Genomic DNA, 19,705 nt, shown 5'->3' on the forward strand with positions numbered 1-19,705 from the left:
TCTATGTGAGGCCGAGAGCCTGGAAACTGCTCTCTGGGGCTCTGTCCCCACAGTGTGGCTCCTGCTTCCTGTTTCTCCAACCCAGCTGCCAGCGAGAATATAGTAGTACGACTCCCCGACCTATGGCTCCGTGGGTGTTCCTTTTTGGCCTCACCATGTCCTGCGTTCTTATGTGGGGAGCGGGAGCAGAGACCCTGTATGACACCCCGTGTGACAAATGGCACCCCGAGCAGGGTCCTCCATAGAACACAGGCTTTCTGCTATTTGTAAACTATCAATAATGTACCACAGGTTTACAAAAGTATTCAGCCTCCTTTGCTAAAAACTTCAGCCAAACATTTTAGAAATGTGGAAGATGGAAATCCGAGAAATGGTCAATCTTTTCTAAAAAGTTTGGCAACTAGAGCTCCTGCTATATTACTAGGCAAGTCTTTCCCAAGATTGAATTAATAAGCTTACAGGATGATCCATCTAAGTTCAAAAAGTAATTCAAAATAGAAAATTGGTAACACAAGTCTTAATTGTGTTAATTAGGTAACACAAGTCTTGTGGCAATTTGGTATGAGGGTATTTGAATTAAAAACTGCAACCCTTTGCTTCCAAAGGCATCTCACTAGGAGTACATGCCCCAGAGCCCTACTTTAAGCTAAGGCCCTACAAGATCTGCCACCCTGTCCCCAACTCTCTGACCTCATCTCCTGCCACTCGCCCCTTCTCTACCTGCTCCTACCAGACTAATCTCCTTACTATTCCTTGACCACCCAAGTAGTTTTTCCTGAGGACCTTGGCACTCACAGCTCTTTCTCAAATACATTCAATGCTTACCCTCTCCTTCCTTCAGGTCCGTGCTCAGATGTCACCTTTTTCAGTGAGGCCTTCCTTGACACCAAATCTCAAACAGCAGCCCTCCTTCCATGCCAAGCACTTCCTAACCTCCTTACCCTGCTTATATTTCTTCTTACTACTTATCATCTGACACTACATTTACTTTTTCTTTCTTTTGGTCTGTCTCCCCAACTAGAATATAAACCTTATAAGGCCAGGTATTTTGACTATATCCTTAGTGATTAGGAATGTACCTTATACATAGAAGATAACCTATAAATATGTGTTGAGTGAATGGATTTGATTAATCTACTAATAACTGTGTCTTCCGCATTAGCTCTCTATATTTTACTATGCTAGTAACTGTGGACTGAAAATTTGGTAATAAAAACCTCCTGAATTTGTGAATTCAGAATTTACTATTTTGATTATCTGATAGTGCACCTTGAAACTGATTCAGAAGCCCAAACCTACCTAGTATAACAGTGCTACTGCATTTTTTGTCCCCTTTAATTTTCTTGCCTCAAAATCACTACACTCGAAGAGGTAGTTTTGTGAATACCAACAGATATCTAAGCATTTCTTAACTATCTATATGTAAATGGGGGTGGAAGTAGGGACAGGATCACTCTAACAAAGAAATTGTAATCTAGTTGAGACCTCAAAGTGAAAGTACCATTTCCTCTACAGAGAAATTCTTGTGAGAAAGTTTCAAGCATAGCTAATTATTTCTGAGTGGGAAGAAAAAGCTTTAAATTAGGAAATTTATTTCATTGACTATTGAGGGATCTTTTTGTTTTATAAAACCATTTATGGAAATGAATCAGTGGTAGCAGTGTGTTCAGTCAAAGTCATCAGATGCAAAAGAAGATCAATTATCATAAGGTTGTCAAGAAAAAGAATATAAAAAATTTCTAAGACATTGGAGATACGTTAAAAAAAATCAATTGCCCACATGTTCTAAATAAAAAACATCTAGTTACCTTCTTTCTTTCCCTATTTCTGATAACTATCCGATGCATCTCAAAATTCCCTGTAAAATATTAAGGTATTAAGTTAAAATAACCAATTATTTGATCTCAGTTTATATCACACATTGTTATACTAAATTCTCATAAGTATGTAAAACCAAGGGCGTATTTAATTTGATAAAAAATAAAATCAAGAATATTATATTAATTAATTCTTCTAGTTATTAAGCGGCTCCTTACCTGTTATATGTATTTTCTTAGTTCTACTGATTTTTCCAAAAATTTGTCATAGTATTTAAGCCCCCATAAACAAACATACACCACACACACACACACACACACACACACACACACAGAAAAAAAATCTTTGTCAAAACTTACTTTTCAGTTTTATGACATCATATAATCTTTCATTCAAGCCATTTGGCTTCCTTTCCTGGTCCCTGAATTTTTTTAAGTGGCAAAGTGTTTTAAATTGCAACTTAGTACTGCTTTTAATTTGAAATTGGCTTGGCATTCTCATTCAGTACTCCCTAATACACTTTAGGAACTCAGCTCTCATATACTCGTATATCTTTTAACCCTCAGAATATTGAGAAGACGGATAAACTTACGTTAAGTTAAGCAGCAGATATGCTCAAACTTTAGCAATAAGAGTTGGAGGTATAGGGGAGTGGTCTGGACCAGGCTAGTGGTAGGATGACCAATTTGTCCTACTTCGGCTGGGATTGTCCCAATTTAGCGTTGAAATTCCCATGTCCCAGTAATCCCCTCAGTCCTAGGCAAACCAAGATAGCTGGTCACCTCATGGGTGACAGGCCGAAGGAAACTGAACAGACAAGAGGCTGATCTTTCTAGGGCAGTCCAGTGAGCTACTTCCAAAGTAATGGCGTGCACAGATGTGGCTGTAAGAAGAGACAGGCCCAGTAGAATCTAATTCTTGGTGAGGCAGGAGGAGCAATGCCTGTAGACAGACAGCAGAACTGGAGTACAATAATCCGGGCTTGGGTTAATGTGGCCTAATGGTTTTTATGGAGCAGACGATACAAATCCTGTGGTAGGAAAGCTAGCCTAGACTCCATTAATTTGGTAATACTGATGATAGAGAAATGCTCTGGGATCTGCTGGGAATAAGTCTGCTGGTGGAGAACGTCTAGTTACATCTGTGAAATACTATGCAAGACAGACATGGATGAAACTAAGACTCAAATGGGCTCGGGGTTATATACCTAGGAAGAGGCACAGCTAAATTTTAAACCTAGATCTTTTTGTCCCCAGGTCTGTTGCTCGGGCATTTAAATAAAGGTTGTAATATAAATTCTATTCATAGGAATCCATTCTCTTACAGTAGTTGTGTCCATGTAATTTCTCGTTTTCTAGATTGTTAAATTCTGTGATGGTAAAGACTATTCCTTATTTATCTTTGTATCCTTTAATTAGCGAAATACTCAGAAGAGAATAAAACTTTTGATAATGTTTTTGAATTAAATACAATTAAATGAGTCTTGTATATTCCTACTTTGTTACCATTACTCTTACTGGGTGTTTTTGCTTGCCCCATGGAAGGTCCTTCTTCAAATTCTATTCAACCTTTAAAGCCCAACTTAAGTTCTAGAATCTTTACTTGAGATTATAAAGATCTCTCCCTTTTCTGAACTTTACCTCAACATTTTACATTTTTATTACTTAAATCTTATTATTCTCAAAGGTAGCACCAGCTCCTTGGTACTCTTCACTATTATGCTTATAGCTGTCAGTCACCGATGATTTGAAATCCAGAAGCAAAAGGCAGTCAATAAATCTATTCCCTTAAGAATTCAAAACGGGAATGAACATTGAAAACAGGAAAAGAGGTCCAAACAGCCAGACATTACTGTAGTCTGGGTGCTGTGATTTAGCGTACAAAAGAATTCCTTTTGTCCTTTATGGAACTTAAGCTCCACCACATCTGAAATATGAAGACTGTGAGCAAATTGATAGATTTTTTTTTTAAGGAAAAAGTATTTGCTTATGAAAAGACATTCTCAGCATTTTCTAAAAAAGAAAAATGTTAAAATAAAGTTGATATCAATGCCATTAAAAATAGAATACTTGTAATAAAAAACTAACAAGAGCCCAATTAATTTTGGGGAGCTACACTTGAAGAAAGCGCTCATCCCATCCCACCACCCCTGTAAAAAAAAAAAAAAAGGATGATCGAAAGTGTTAAGAACTGTGTACAGGTCAAATGAGATTAGAGCTGAAAACTCTAATCACAGAATTTGATACTAAGTAGTTAATTGCAACCCCAGTTAGATCTGTTTGGGTGGGGCAAGATTACAGTGTATTGAAAAGTGAAAGGGAGTAGAGGAAGTAAAATTCTGATTGCAAAATATTAGTAGAAACAACTGTATTGTTCCAAAAAACGTTTGCCCTTTTTTCAGCTTGGGCCTCCCCATTACCAAATTATTTGGGTCTTCCCCAAATAATTGGGGAAGGCTAGAAATCCCTGAGGGGCTACCCCAGAAACAGGTGCAGTCACAGCTGTTTAGATGCCAAGCATTATGGAAATTAGCTTCATGTCACAGATGACAAAGTAGACATTACAATGGTAATTCTGATAATATTTTTAAGAGTTATAAAAGAATCCCTAAAAAAGTTTTAAATATTGTTTTGTAGAAAGACATGCAAATGTATTCATTAATGTATTCATTAATAAATACCAGGGGTGCCAAAAAAATGTATACAAGTGGACACTTTGGTCAATGTTGCTCAAGCAGTAGTTCACGTAATCAGAAGTGTCTGGACGCTGATGGTAACCACTTTGAGCACCTCTTGTAATTGCAGAAGTCAAACGTGGCTTGTATTCATCTTCTGTGATCGGTATATATTGAATATTACAATTTTAATACAGTTTTCCTTTTTAAAACGTGTATACTTTTTTGGCACCCTCTGTATTACTTTAAAAATCATTGGTAATCTATATACTTTTCTAATATCAGAAAAGATTCAAACAATCTTTTACATTTCCAGTTTAGTTAAGCGGTCATACTTAAAATTTGGCTGACTAAAGATGAGCATACATAACAAAGAGAACATTTATTAGAAATAGGTGAATAGCATTATTTCATCTTGACAGTTAAATAGAACTTGTTAGTTATTTATCAAGGTAAGTCTTAGTTTGTCTCCAATGAGATCAAGGAGAGATATTACTTGGAATGAAAATGCAATCTAAAATACTTGGATTTCACAATTGTTAGAAATTTGTTGGATACATAATCTTAATATTTATTTGACAAAATAATAATTTTATGTGTGTTTCTTAACATACACCAATTATTTGGGCCCCCCAAAGCTAAAACTACTTGCTGAACGCCTTCTCCCAGCATTCAAGAGAAAGGCCATTGGATCTGTGAATCAAAACCAAAATTTTACAAAATATTTCTTTTTTAACACTGGTATTGAGGTAGAGGACCTATATTTATAGGTTAATTGTGACACATATGGTTTTATTGTCAATGACGATTTTACCTAATTCAATAAATATTTCAGCAGACGCAGCATATGCAAATACTTTGGTAAATGAGCTGCCCCTACTTATTTCTACTTCCCATTTAAAAGATAAAAGACTAAATAAAATAAAATTACTGAAAAAAAGGAAGAGAAATATTTTTAAAGGCAGCAGTTAAAATAAATTCTATCCACAAATACAACGAAGGGCAAAGCAAGTGCCCTATAATAAAGGACAGCAGGTCACCTTATCAAGTGGAAAGTTTGAGGGATAATGCAGGAAGTCCTTCTTAATTATAGCTGAAAGTGTCTGAAGTTTTCACCATCAGAGAGACTAAGACTTGGCCTGCAAAGGAGGTATGTGCAGTTTGTTTTCACTGCAGTCCTGTGCACGGGTAGGCAGCATCAACTGCTCTTCCTCCTATTGTGGCCATCATCATCATCATCACCACCATCATCACCACCATCATCATCAGACTCCCCTGGCCCTGAAAGGTCACGCTTAACCTCAAATACTTGGTTATTTTCAGTTCCTCCACATTAAATAGATGTTTTAGATGAAAGCTTTGAGTATAATTTTTCTTATCAAGCAAAATTGATCATTTTTGAATATTTTCTACCTGCAGTGAGTCAAAAATTACTGAATGTGTACTATGTGCAAAATACCATGCTAAATATGGTGGGAAAAGGGAAGAGTGGTCAACAGAGTGAAAAATATTTATAATCCTCTTCCTTAAGAATAATTGATGTTGTTCCTTTTGCTTGAATTCAAACAAAAGGTGTTTGACATTGGAGATAAAGAGAAAAGTAAGACACTAGTCAAGTCCTCTGGTTTTCAAGGATTCACACCTAACAACATCAGTTTGTTGATCTGACTCAAGGGAATAGAATCTTAACATATTGAAGTTGAAGGACCCACAGGTAGGCAGGATAACATAGTGGTTTAAAGCTTTGGAATCAAATGTAGTCAGGGTGCAATTCCAGACCTAAACTCTCTGAATTTTAATTTCCTCATTTATAAGACAGGTAATATTATATACTGTATCTCATCTACTATATCTCATTTGATTGTGCCAATTAAATGAGAAAACTTATTTCAAAGCACCTAGTATGGCTCCTAGCATATGTCACAAGATTTTCAAAAGACAGTAATTATTACTATTATATTATTATTATTATTAAAACATCTAGCCCAAATCTTTCATTTAATAGGTGAAAACACTGAGACTCTAAAAGAATGCATAAGACTAGTGAGCAGACAAGTTTTGTCTAAAACAAATTGGGACTAAACCCAGAATGATTTAACTGGGAGAACCAGGCTTCACTCTGAGAACTAAGCATTTCCAGAAACTGCGATAGGTGGTTTTCATATATTTTACAAGAGTCTAAGCATTCAAAAACTTTAATCAGATGAAAAATCATGCAGCTGTATAATGGAATACAGAGGTACTACTAAATAGAGTGTTCAGCAAGAGATACGCTTTGAGTTAGTTCTAGTAGGAATGTTTCATTATAAGTTATGTGTGTGCTGATCTTTTGTTTGGTAAATGTATGTACAGTGAAATACACAAATCTTAAGTGTAAAATTAGATAGGTTTTGGCAAATGTATATATAACCCCCAGAAAGTTCCCTAGGGCACCTTTTCAGTCAAGCTCCATCCTTTATAGGCAATCACTTATACGAGGTCAGACAATTAAGTTCACGAACTTACTGCAACAATGTTGCTAACCTATTTTGGTATCAGAGGGATTATTTATTATGAATTTGTACCAACTGGACAAACAGTTAACCAAGTTTACTATTTGGAATAGTTGAAAATGTTGCCTGAAAAAATTAGACCACCTGAACTTTTCGGCAATAATTCATGGCTCTTGCATCACGACAAGGCACCAGCTCACACGGCACTGTCTGTGAGGGAGTTTTTAGCCAGTAAACAAATAACTGTATTGGAACACCCTCCCTACTCACCTGACCTGACCCCCAGTGACTTCTTTCTTTTCCTGAAGATAAAGGAAATATGGAAAAGAAGACATTTTGATGACATTCAGGACATTAAGGGTAATACAACGACAGCTCTGATGGCCATTCCAGACAAAGAGTTCCAAAATTGCTTTGAAGGGTGAATGAGGCACTTGCTTTGCTGCATAGCTTCCCAAGGGGAGTACTTTAAAGGTGACCATAGTGATATTCAGCAATGAGGTATGTAGCACTTTTTCTAGGATGACTTCAAGAACTTAATTGTCCAACCTGCTACCACAGATTTGTTTTGCCTGTTTTAAAATGCCACATACATGCAGGATGTATTCCTTTGTGTCTGGCTTCTTTTGGTTAATATGTTTCTGATATTCACCCATCTCGCTATGTGTATCAGTAGACATTTTTAAATTGCTTATAGTATAGTATTCCATTGTATGATTATACCATAATTTTTAAATCCAGTCTCCTTTTGATGTGCATTTGGGTTACTTCCAGTGTGGGGCTATTATGAATGAAACTGCTATAAAAACTCTTGTGGGTTTAAAATCTCGGTGATGGCAGTAATGCTGTGCGGTAATGCTGTCTCGGTAATGCTGTGCCTGCTGCATCCCAGGATCACACCAAAATTGCAAATAAATTATAGAACAATCAAGCTCAAGAATCATCTGAACCCTAGCTGAACAGAACCATTATAACTAAGGATATTAGAAGAGGACACATCAAGACTTATAGGAGGGGAGGAGATGCGAAATGGGCTGACCCAAACCTGCAGAGAGTGGCTGAACACTGGGAGGGTCACCTGGGTGACAGAGGTCCCCTGAAGAGGGAAGGGGGAGGGGCCCCCAGCCCCATGCCGGGTCCCCAGACCAGGGGTCCTGTGCCAGGAAGAGGAGTTCCCACAACATCTGGCAGTGAAAATCAGCAAGGACTCTGCCCTTCCTGATGGGTGGAAGGCAGTTGAAAACCCAGACACCCTCTTATAGAGCCAATGCATGGACTTGCTCACTGACGGGGTGCTCACCTGGTCTCTGCTGGATGGTGTGGAAGCTCAGGAGTCTCAGGGATATGCAGGGAAGGACTGAACTGATTGCTTTTGCCATGGGAACTGGAGGGACGGGAGCCATTATTGACTGTGTGGAGCCTTCACACGTGTGGCTTACCGGGGAGGGAGGCATCTTTTTAGGATTAAGCCTTCCCTCAAAGGGCCAAGTCTGGGACCACATTGGTCTGGTGGAATCCACGCATGCACACTACCTTGTTGATGCTTGGGTCCCTGCCCTCTGCACAGCTGGTGCTACATTGCCCTGGAAACTTCTGGTTCCTGGGCTGCTGGCCCCACCACACAGACTGTGGATTAAAGTGAGTGCAGGGCCTATGGTGGTCTGGGAACTGTTTGCTGGAAGGCATAAGCCAAGAACTGCTCCACAGCGTATACGGGAGGTGGTGTGAAAGGCCTGAGATGGGCAGTGGCCTCCATAGTGTTCTTGGGGCATTTTCATGGGGTGTTCCTGGACCCAGCACTAGTGCAGAAACTGAGACTGCTCTGAATTTGTAGAAACCACCGACCACATCCCTTAGCTCCCTGGAACCCTGCCCTGCCCACCTAGAGCTGCACTTCCATGGGCACTCTGGGTGCTTGGGCTGCCAGCCCAGCCCCCACAATCTGGGGAGTTTTTCTACAACACTGGACAATCTGCAATGGCTTGGGGAGATTTTGGTGGTAGATAGTGACCCAAAAACTGCACCGCAGGCACTCCGGGACAGCTCTCAGGAATTTGTGAGCCTGAGGTGGTGGCCAGCTTCAGAGTTCTCAAGATACTAGGCAAGGTGGTCACAGGCTGGGCACTGGGGTAAGAACTGAATCTGCATTAACTATAAAAACCACCAGTCACATCTCATGACTCTCTTGAACTCCACCCCACCCAACTAGTGCTACATGGCCGAGGGCACTCTCAACACCAGATCAACCGGCCTGGCATGCACACCTAAGGACCCTCTTTCAATGGCTCGGCCTAATGGGCAGCTTGCTGGTGGCAATAGGCCTAGGAGGCCCTGAGCCTTTTGCTAAGCTGCCTCAGGTCCACTATTAGTGGAAGCTAGCCTCAGATCACAGTGAGGCCACCCCCACATGCCTCCATGTTCAACACAGGTAGTGGCCAACACATTTAACTTTGAGGCTCCTACCAGGTAGCTGTGGGCCAGTAACAAGCATTGCCCTGCACAGGAGCCCCACCCAAGAGACACCAGAAACAGCACACCCAGTGGCCAGCTTCAGACCACACTGGAGCTACCCGATGGTTAGCCTCACAATTGGCACATCCAAAGGGGAGTCTCAACAGGCATAAGAGCCTGCGTAGGCAAAGTCTCTGCTGAGGGGTCAGCACCCACACAGCAGTTCATACACTTTGGGCACAGCCAGTCCTCACAGTTAGTCAACCAGAAAGTCAATCCCATCCATTGATGCACCAAAAGCAATCACAGTTCAACTACAACTGGAGAACACACATGAGACACAAGGGACACCTCTGGGAATGCAGTCACAGGAGAATAGGGAGATTGTGCATTCGACTACACAGGACACATACTACCTAAGTCCACGCAGCAAAGACTGAGAGACACAGGAGATCTACCTAATATATAAAAGAAAACACAGAGCGGCAACCAGAATGAGGAAACAAAAAAATATGACCCAAATAAAAGAACAGGTGAAACCTCCAGAAATGGAACTAAATGAAATGGAGGAAACCCACCTGCTAGAGACAGAGTTTAAAGCAATGATTATAAGAATGCTTAAGCAACTTAGTGAGAATTTCAACAAAGAGATAGCAAGCATAAAGAAAGACATGAAACCATGAAAAAGAACCAGTCAGAAACACAGACTACAATAACTGAAATGAAATAACATATTAGAAGGAATCACCAGCAGATTAGATGAAGCAGAGGATCAAATCAGCAATTTAGAAGAAATGGTAACGGAATACACTCAGTTGGAACAACAAAAAGAAAAAAAAGAAAAACAATGAAGATAATTTAAGGGACTTGTGGGACAACATCAAATGTAACAACATTCACATTATAGACGTACCAGAAGGAGAAGAGAGGTAGCAAGGAATTGAAAACCTGTTTACAGAAATAATGACCAAAAGTTTCCCGAACCTGATGAAGGAAATTGACATACAAACCTAGGAAGTGCAGAGAGTCCCAAACAAGATGAACCTAAATAGGCCCAAACCAAGACACAATATAGTTAAAATGGAAAAGGTTAAAGACAAAGAGAGAATCCTAAAACCAGCAAGAGAAAGACCACCAGTTACTCACAAGAGAGCTCCCATAAGACTATACTCACTGATTTTTTCTACAGAAATTTTGCAGGCCAGAAGGGACTGGCATGCAATATTCAAAGTGATGAAAAACAAGGGCCAACAACCAAGACTGCTATACTCAACAAGACTATCGTTTAAAATTGAAGGAGAGATACAGAGCTTCCCAGATAAGAAAAAGCTAAAGGAATTCATTACCGCCAACCAAGTATTACAGGAAACGTTCAAAAGACTTCTTTAAACAGAAGAAAGGAGAAAACAAAAAAAATAACAAAGACCAAAAATACAAATAATAAAATGGCAATAACTATGTACCTATCAACAATCACTTTAAATGTAAATGAATTAAATGCTCCAATCAAAAGACATAGGGTAGCTGAGTGGATAAGAAAACAAGACACACGCATATGCTATCTAAAAGAGACCCACCTCAAACTGAAAGACACACAGACTGAAAGTAAACGAATGGAAAAAGATATTTCATGCAAATGGAAATGAGAAAAAAGCTGGGTAATAATACTTATATTGGACAAAATAGACTTTAAAATGAAGACTACAATAAAAGACAAAGAAGGACGTTACATAATAATAAAGGGATCAATCCAACAAGAGGACATAACCCTAGTAAACATCTATGCACCCAACATAGAAGAACCTACATATATAAAACAAATATTGACAGACATAAAGGCAGAGATCAACAGTAATGCAATCACATTAAGAGACTTTAACATCCCACTGACACCAAAGGACAGATCCTCCAGATAGAAAATCAGCACAGAAACAGTGGCCTTCAATGACACATTAGACAAGATGGATTTAATTGATATTTTTAGAGCATTCCACCCCAAAGCAGCAGACTATACATTCTTCTCAAGTGGAACATTTTCTAAGATAAACCACATGTTAGGCCACAAAAGAAGTATCAATAAATTTAAGAAGATTGAAATCACATCATGTGTCTTCTCTGACCACAGTGCTATGAAACTAGAAACCAATTACAAGAGAAAAACTGAAAAACACCCAGACACATGGAGATTGAATAGCATGCTACTAAATAATGAATGGGTCAACAATAAGATCAAGGAAGAAATCAAAAGATACCTTGAGACAAACAAAAAATGAAAACACAATGATCCAAAATTTTGGGGACACAGAGAAAGCAGTCCTAACAGGGAAATTCACAGCAGCACAGGTTTAAAAATAAATAAATAAATCTCAAATCAACATACTGCCTTTACACATAAGGGAACTGGAAAAGAACAGCAAAATAAGCCCAAAGCAAGTACAAGGAAGTAAATAATAAAGATAGGAGCAGAAATAAATGAAATAGAGACACCCCCCCCAAAAAAAATACAAAAGCTCAATGAAACCAAGAGCTGTTTTTGTTTTTTAAGACAAACAAAATTGCCAAACCTTTAACCAGACTCATCAAGAAAAAAAGCAAGAGGGTCCAAATAAACAAAATCAGAAATGCAAGAGGAGAAGTAACAATGACACAACAGAAATACAAAAAATTTTAAGAAAATACTACAAGCAACTATATGCCAACAAATAAGACAATCTAGAATAAATAGATAAATTCCTAGAAACATACAAACTTCCAAGGCTGAATCCAGAAGAAACAGAAAATCTGAACAGACTGATAACTACCAATGAAATTGAATCAGTAATCAACAAGCTCCTAACAAATAAAAATCTTGGACTAGAGGTTTCCTAGGGGAATTTTACAAAACATTCAAAAAAGAATTAACACCTATTCTCCTCAAACTATTCAAAAAAACCAGCAGGAGAGAAGCCTCCCAAGCTCATTTTACAAGGCCACCATTATCCTGATCCAAAACCAAATAAAGAAATTACAACAAAAGAAAGCTATAGGCTGATATTCCTAATGAACATAGATGCAAAAATCCAAACAAAATATTAGCAAACTGAATTCAGTAATACAATAAAAAGATCATACACCACGATCAAATGAAATTCATTCCTGGGATGCAAGGTTGGTTCAATATCCACAAATCAATTAATGTGATACATCACATAAACAAAACAAAAAAATTAAAATTATATGGTCATATCAATAAATGCAGAAAAAGCATTTGACAAATCCCAACATCCATTTATGATAAAAACTCTCAGCAAAGTGGGAATAGAGAGAGCATTTCTCACCATAATAAAGACCACATACAACAAACCCACAGCTAACATCATATTCAATGGGGAAAAGCTAAAATAAGTTCCCTTAAGATCAGGAACAAGACAAGGATGCCCACTTTCAGCACTTTGATTCAACATAGTACTGGAAGTTCTACTCACAGCAATCACACAAGAAAAAAAAAAGGGCATCCAATTGGAAAGGAGGAAGTAAAATTGTCATTATTTGCAGATAACATGATATATATATATATATATATATATATATATATATATATATATATATATATATATATGTATATACTGGTAAAACTGATAAATTAATTTAGTAAAGTAGCAGGATATGAAATTAATATTCAGAAATTGGTTGCATTTGTATACACCAATAATGAAGTATCAGAAAGAGAAATTAAAAGAACGATCCGATTTACAACTGCATTAAAAAAATTAAATATGAGACGTCATCAAAATGGCGGCGTGAGGTGAGCCTCTGTAAAGCTCCCCTGGAATTTACAACTAATCGGACAACAATAACTCCACAAAGGACTCCCTGGACAGGAGACAGGCAAGACGAAGAGACCCACTACTGAATTCACCTCCAGGTGGGAGAATTGCGCAAGCGGGGGAGGAGGAAAGGGAGAAGTGCGGGAGAGGACGCAGACAGAGCCGAGTGGGCGCAGGACGCAGACCTAGCTCAGTGCTCCGAGCTTGCTGCACCCGGAACTACCGCAGCTGCGGGAGAGGGAAGAACTCGGACTGACAGGGCTCCGCTTATGGCCCACGAGGCTGAGGGGGCAACATATGACACGGCTGAACCCAACGCTCATGGCAGAAACCTCGGAGCAAAGACTGAGAGAAGAAGGCTGAAAACGGTGGTTTAAGCCCTCACTGCGAGCGGAAAAACGTAAGCCTTAGGCACTGAGACTAGCCGCCCCCTCTCTATCCTCTCAGAGCTTGCCCCACCCCCAACTGCCCCGTGCTAGAAGCGATAAAGTAGCAGTGTCAGATCAAAAGGACAGGATATTTGCTGTTCTGAGAACTGTGGACTGCAGACACAGATTCGCAGCCCAACTAGTTCCGGCAAAGGGGAGGGAGCTGTGGAAGCAGGACCAGCTGTGGTGGTAGTCTCTGCCATTGTTCTGGGCCACCTCTCACAACTCACCCCGCACCTGGCCCCACCTATCTGGGCGGATCCCTGAAGGAGTAAACAGAACTGCTGAAACATATGGGCTCTGAATCGGGTGCAAAAAGAGCTTTGGAACTTCGAAAGCTCTCTGCACACCCACAGGAACGTGGCGCCCTATGACCCAGGTGAACTGTTAACAGAGGAGAGGCCCGTCTCCCAGGGAATCCCCCGATTGTGTGAGAAGCTGGAATAGTGCAGAGAAAACATAGCACTACTGTGTCAGAGAGAAAAAAAAAGGCTGCAGTCGAAGAGAAAATAGAACATTCTACCAACAAGTATTGGAAAACAAAAGAAATACCTCTTCCTATCAACCTGTTGCAGAAGCCACTCCTGTAGATGTCTAGGAAGAGAAATAATAAACCAGTAATTGCCATGAATAACCAAGGCAACAAGACAGCTCAGAAAGAAAGTGAAAAGTCTCCAGAAAAGGAACTTAAAGATATGGAAATATGTGACTTAAATGATAGAGAATTCAAGATTGCATTGTATCTCAAAGAGATACAAGAAAACACAGAAAGGCAATTTAATGAACTCAGAGAAGCATTCAAAGAACAAAATGAGCATTTTACGAAAGAGATTGAAATTTTAAAAAAGAACCAAATGGAATTTCTGGAGACTAAGAACTCAATAGAAGAAATTAAGAATGAAACAACCAGCTTAGGTAGTAGAGTTGACCATATGGAGAAAAAATCAGTGACATCGAAGATAGAAACATAGAAATTACACAGATGGAAGAAGAAAGAGACTTGAGACTTAAAAGAAATGAAAGAACTCTACAAGAACTTTCTGACTCCATCAGAAAGAGCAATATAGGAATAATGGGCATACCAGAAGGAGAAGAAAGAGAGAAGGGAACAGAGAATATATTCAAACAAATTGTCGATGAGAACTTCCCAAACTTGTGGACAGAACTGGATCCTCGAATCCAAGAAGCAAATAGAACACCTAATTACCTCAATCCCAACAGGCCTTCTCAAAAGCACATTGTATTGAACCTGTCTAAAATTAACACCAAAGAAAGCATCCTCAAGGCAGCCAGGGAAAAGAAGACGGTAACCTAAAAGGAAAGCCCATTAGATTATCATCAGATTTTTCAGCAGAAACTCTATAAGCCACGAGGGAATGGAACCAAATTTCAAACTATTGAAAGAGAGAAATCATGAGCCAAGAATAATATATCCAGCAAAGATATCCTTTAGATATGACGGAGGAATAAAGACCTTTCCAGACATACAGAAGCTGAGGAAATTTTCTAATACACGACCTGCACTACAAGAAATACTAAAGGAGGCTATTCGACCAGCATCAATAGGGAAAATTTGTGGCAACTGAAACATAAAAACGGGGAGCGTAAAGGTCTGAACCGGAATATGGAAATGAAGAAAATAAGCGTGCTAAAGAAAATGGAATACTCTAAATATCAAACTTTCTTTTACATAAACTTAAGGGTAACCACTCAAAAAAAAATCCAGGTCTGAAATATATACTGTAATAAAAGAAGACACAGAGGGAAACATCATAGAATACCACCACACAGATATAATAGACAACAACAAAAAGGCAAAGAAAAAATGGAAACACAGCCTTACCAGAAAACTAAAGATACAATGACAGGAAATCCTCACATATCAATAATCACCCTAAATGTAAATGGACTGAACTCACCAATAAAAAGGCACAGAGTAGCAGATTGGATCAAAAAACTAAAAAAACTAAACCCAACCATATGCTGTCTCCAAGAGACACATCTCAGCTACAAGGACAAGCATAGACTTAAAGTGAAAGGGTGGAAATTGACACTCTAAGCAAATGGAACCCAGAGAAAATCAGGTGTAGCCATAATGATATCAGATGAAACAGACTTCAGGGTGAAAAAGATAACAAGAGACAAAGATGGACATTTCATCATGGTAAAGGGGACTACACAACAAGAAGACATAACAGTCATCAATATTTATTCCCCCAATCAGGGAGCACCAAAATATACCAAGCAAATACTAACAGAACTAAAGGGAGAAATTGACCAAAACACAATTATACTAGGGGACTTAAATACATCATTGACAGCTATGGATAGATCATCCACACAGAAAATAAATAACGAAATAGCAGCTCTAAATGACACATTAGATGAAATGGACATCATTGACATATATAGAGCACTTCATCCTAAAACATCAGACTATACATTCTTTTCTAGTGTACATGGAACATTCTCAAGGATAGACCATATATTGGGGCATAAAAGCAGCCTCAGAAAATTTAAGAAGATTGAAATCATACCAAGCATATTCTCTGATCACAAGGCTTTGAAATTGGATATCAACTGCGAAAAGAAAGCAGGAGAAAAACACAAATACATGGAAATTAAACCACATACTCTTAAAGAACGACTTGGTCAAAGAAGAAATTAGAGGAGAGATCAAAAGATACATAGAAACAAATGACAATGAAATTACATCCTACCAAAGTTCTTGGGATGGAGCAAAAGCATCCCAAAAATTTTAAGAGGGAAATTTATATCATTACAGGCCTATGTCAAGAAACAAGAAAAATCCCAAATAAATAACCTCATGTTACACCTCAAAGAACTAGAAAAAGAAGAACAAGTGAAACCCAAGGTCAGCAGAAGAAAGGAAATAACAAAAATCGCAGCAGAGCTCAATGAAATAGAGAACAAAAAGACAATAGAAAAAATTAATGTGACAAAAAGCTGGTTCTTTGAAAAAATTAATAAAATCGACAAACCCTTGGCTAGACTCAGTAAGATAAAAAGACAAAAGACACTAATTAACAAAATCAGAAATGAGAAAGGGGAAGTTATCACGGACACCACAGAAATACAAAGGATCATTCAAGAATACTATGAAGGACTATATGCCACCAAATTCAATAACCTAGAAGAAATGGACAAGTTCTTAGAAACATATAGCCTTCCAAGGCTGAACCACGAAGAACTGGAAAATCTAAACAGACCAATCACCAGTAAAAAAATTGAATCAGTCATCCAAAACCTTCCCAAAAGCAGAAGTCCGGGACCAGATGGCTTCTCTAGTGAATTCTACCAAACCTTCAAAGAGGATCGAATACCAATCCTGCTGAAACTCTTCCAAAAAATTGAAGAAGAGTCAGTACTCCCTATCTCATTTTATGAGGCCAACATTACCCTATTACCAAAACCTGTTAAGGACAACACAAAAAAAGAAAACTACAGACCTATATCTCTGATGAATACTGATGCAAAAATCCTAAACAAAATTTTAGCAAATCGAATACAACAATGCATTAAAAAGATTATTCATCATGACCAAGTGGGGTTCATCCCTGGGGCACAAGGATGGTTCAACATCCGCAAATCCATCAATGTGATACATCACATAAACAAAATAAAGGACAAAAATCATATGATTATATCAATTGATGCAGAAAAAGCATTTGACAAGATACAACATCCATTTATGATTAAAACACTTAATAAAATAGGTATAGAAGGAAAAAACCTTAACATAATAAAGGCCATCTATGACAAGCCCTCAGCTAATCTCATAATTAATGGTGAAAAACTGAAGCCCTTTGCTCTACGTTCAGGAACACGACAGGGCTGTCCCCTATCACCTCTGCTTTTCAACATAGTGTTGGAAGTCCTTGCCAGAGCCATCAGGCAAGAGAAAGAAATAAAAGGCATCCAAATTGGGAATGAAGAAGTTAAAATATCACTCTTTGCAGATGACATGATGCTATATATAGAAAACCCTAAAGACTCCACCAAAAAGCTATTAGAAACTATCAATGAATACAGTAAAGTTGCTGGCTACAAAATCAACGTACAAAAGTCCATTGCATTCCTATATACTAACAATGAAATCTCAGAAAAAGAAATACAAAAAACAATTCCCTTTGCAATTGCAGCAAAAAGAATAAAATACCTAGGACTAAGGATGTGAAGGATTTATATGCTGAAAACTATAAGACATTTTTGAAAGAAATTGAAGATGACAAAGAAATGGAAAGACATTCCATGCTCATGGATTGGAAGAATCAACATAGTTAAAATGGCAATATTACCCAAAGCAATATACAGATTTAATGCAATCCCTATCAAAATCCCAATGGCATTTTCTAAAGAAATAGAACAAAAAATCATCAGATTTGTTTGGAACCACAAAAGACCCCGAATAGCCAAAGCAATCTTAAGAAAAAAAAAAAATGCTGGAGGTATCACAATGCCTGACTTTAGCTGGTACTACAGGGCTACAATAATCAAAACAGCATGGTATTGGCAGAAAAACAGACACATAGACCAATGGAATAGAATTGAGAACCCAGAAATAAAACCACATAAATATGGACAGATAATTTTTGACAAGAAGCTAAAAACATACAATGGAGGAAAGACAGCCTCTTCAATAAATGATGCTGGGAGAATTGGATAGCCACATGCAAAAGAATGAAACTGGACTGTTATCTGTCACCATGTACCAAAATTAATTCAAAATGGATCAAAGACTTAAGCATAAGACCTAACACAATAAACTGCATAGAAGAAAACATAGGTACTAAACTTATGGACCTTGGGTTCAAAGAGCAGTTTATGAATTTGACTCCAAAGGCAATGGAAGTAAAAGCTAAAATAAACAAATGGGACTATATGAAACTTAAAGCTTCTGCATAGCAAAAGAAACCATCAACAAAATAAAGAGGCAACTGACTGAATGGGAGAAGATTTTTGCAAACAGTTTTTCCAATAATGGTCTAATATCCAAAATATACAAGGAAGTCATGAAATTCAACAACAAAAAAACAAACAACCCATTTGAAAAATGAGCAGAGGACCAGAAGAGACATTTCTCCAAAGAGGACTTACAAATGGCAAATAGATATATGAAAAAATGCTCAACATCACTAATCATCAGAGAAATGCAAATAAAAACCATAATGAGATATCACCTCACCCCAGTCAGAATGGCTATCATCAACAAGACAAATAGCAACAGGTGTTGGAGAGGCTGTGGAGAAAAAGGAACCCTCATACACTGTTGGTGGGAATGCACACTGGTGCAGCTGCTATGGAAGGCAGTGTGGAGGTTCCTCAAAAAATTACAAATACAATTACCATATGACCCAGCAATCCCTCTCCTGGGTATCTACCCAAAGAGTTTGAAATCATTTATATATAAAGATATATGTAATGTGTGCTCCAATGTTCATTGCAGCTTTGTTTAAGGTGGCCAAGACATGGAAACAACCAAAATGTCCTTCGATGGATGAATGGATAAAGAAGTTGTGGTATATATACACAATGGAATACTACTCGGCGTTAAGGAAAGATGATATAGGAACATTTGTGACAACATGGATGGATATTGAGAGTATAATGCTAAGCAAAATAAGTCAGACAGAAAAAGCAGAGAAAACTATGATTTCACTGATATGTGGTATATAAACCAAAAACAACAAAAGAACAAGACAAACAAATGAGAAACAAAAACTCATAGACACAGACAATAGTTTAGTGGTTACCAGAGGGTAAGAACGGTGGGGGGAGGGAGATGAGGGTAAGGGGGATCAAATATATGGTGATGGAAGGAGAACTGACTCTAGGTGGTGAACACACAATGGGATTTATAGATGATGTAATACAGAATTGTACACCTGAAATTATGTAATTTCATTAACAATTGTCACCCTAATAAATAAATTTAAAAAAATAAAATAAAATACTTAGGAATAAATTTAACCCAGAAAGTAAAGGGCCTGTATTCATAAAATTATAAGACATTGA

At 38.1% G+C, this 19,705-nt stretch overlaps 1 long non-coding RNA gene across 1 annotated transcript in view; it reads right to left on the reverse strand.

Moving 5' to 3' along the window:
• LOC308487480 overlaps positions 1-19,705 on the reverse strand; it is a 133,525-nt gene that overhangs the window by 92,555 nt on the left and 21,265 nt on the right. The gene's annotated exons all lie outside the window — the stretch shown is intronic.

This window comes from Rhinolophus hipposideros (genome assembly GCF_964194185.1).
Source record: "Rhinolophus hipposideros genome assembly, chromosome: 19".
Taxonomy (NCBI): Eukaryota; Metazoa; Chordata; class Mammalia; order Chiroptera; family Rhinolophidae; genus Rhinolophus; species Rhinolophus hipposideros.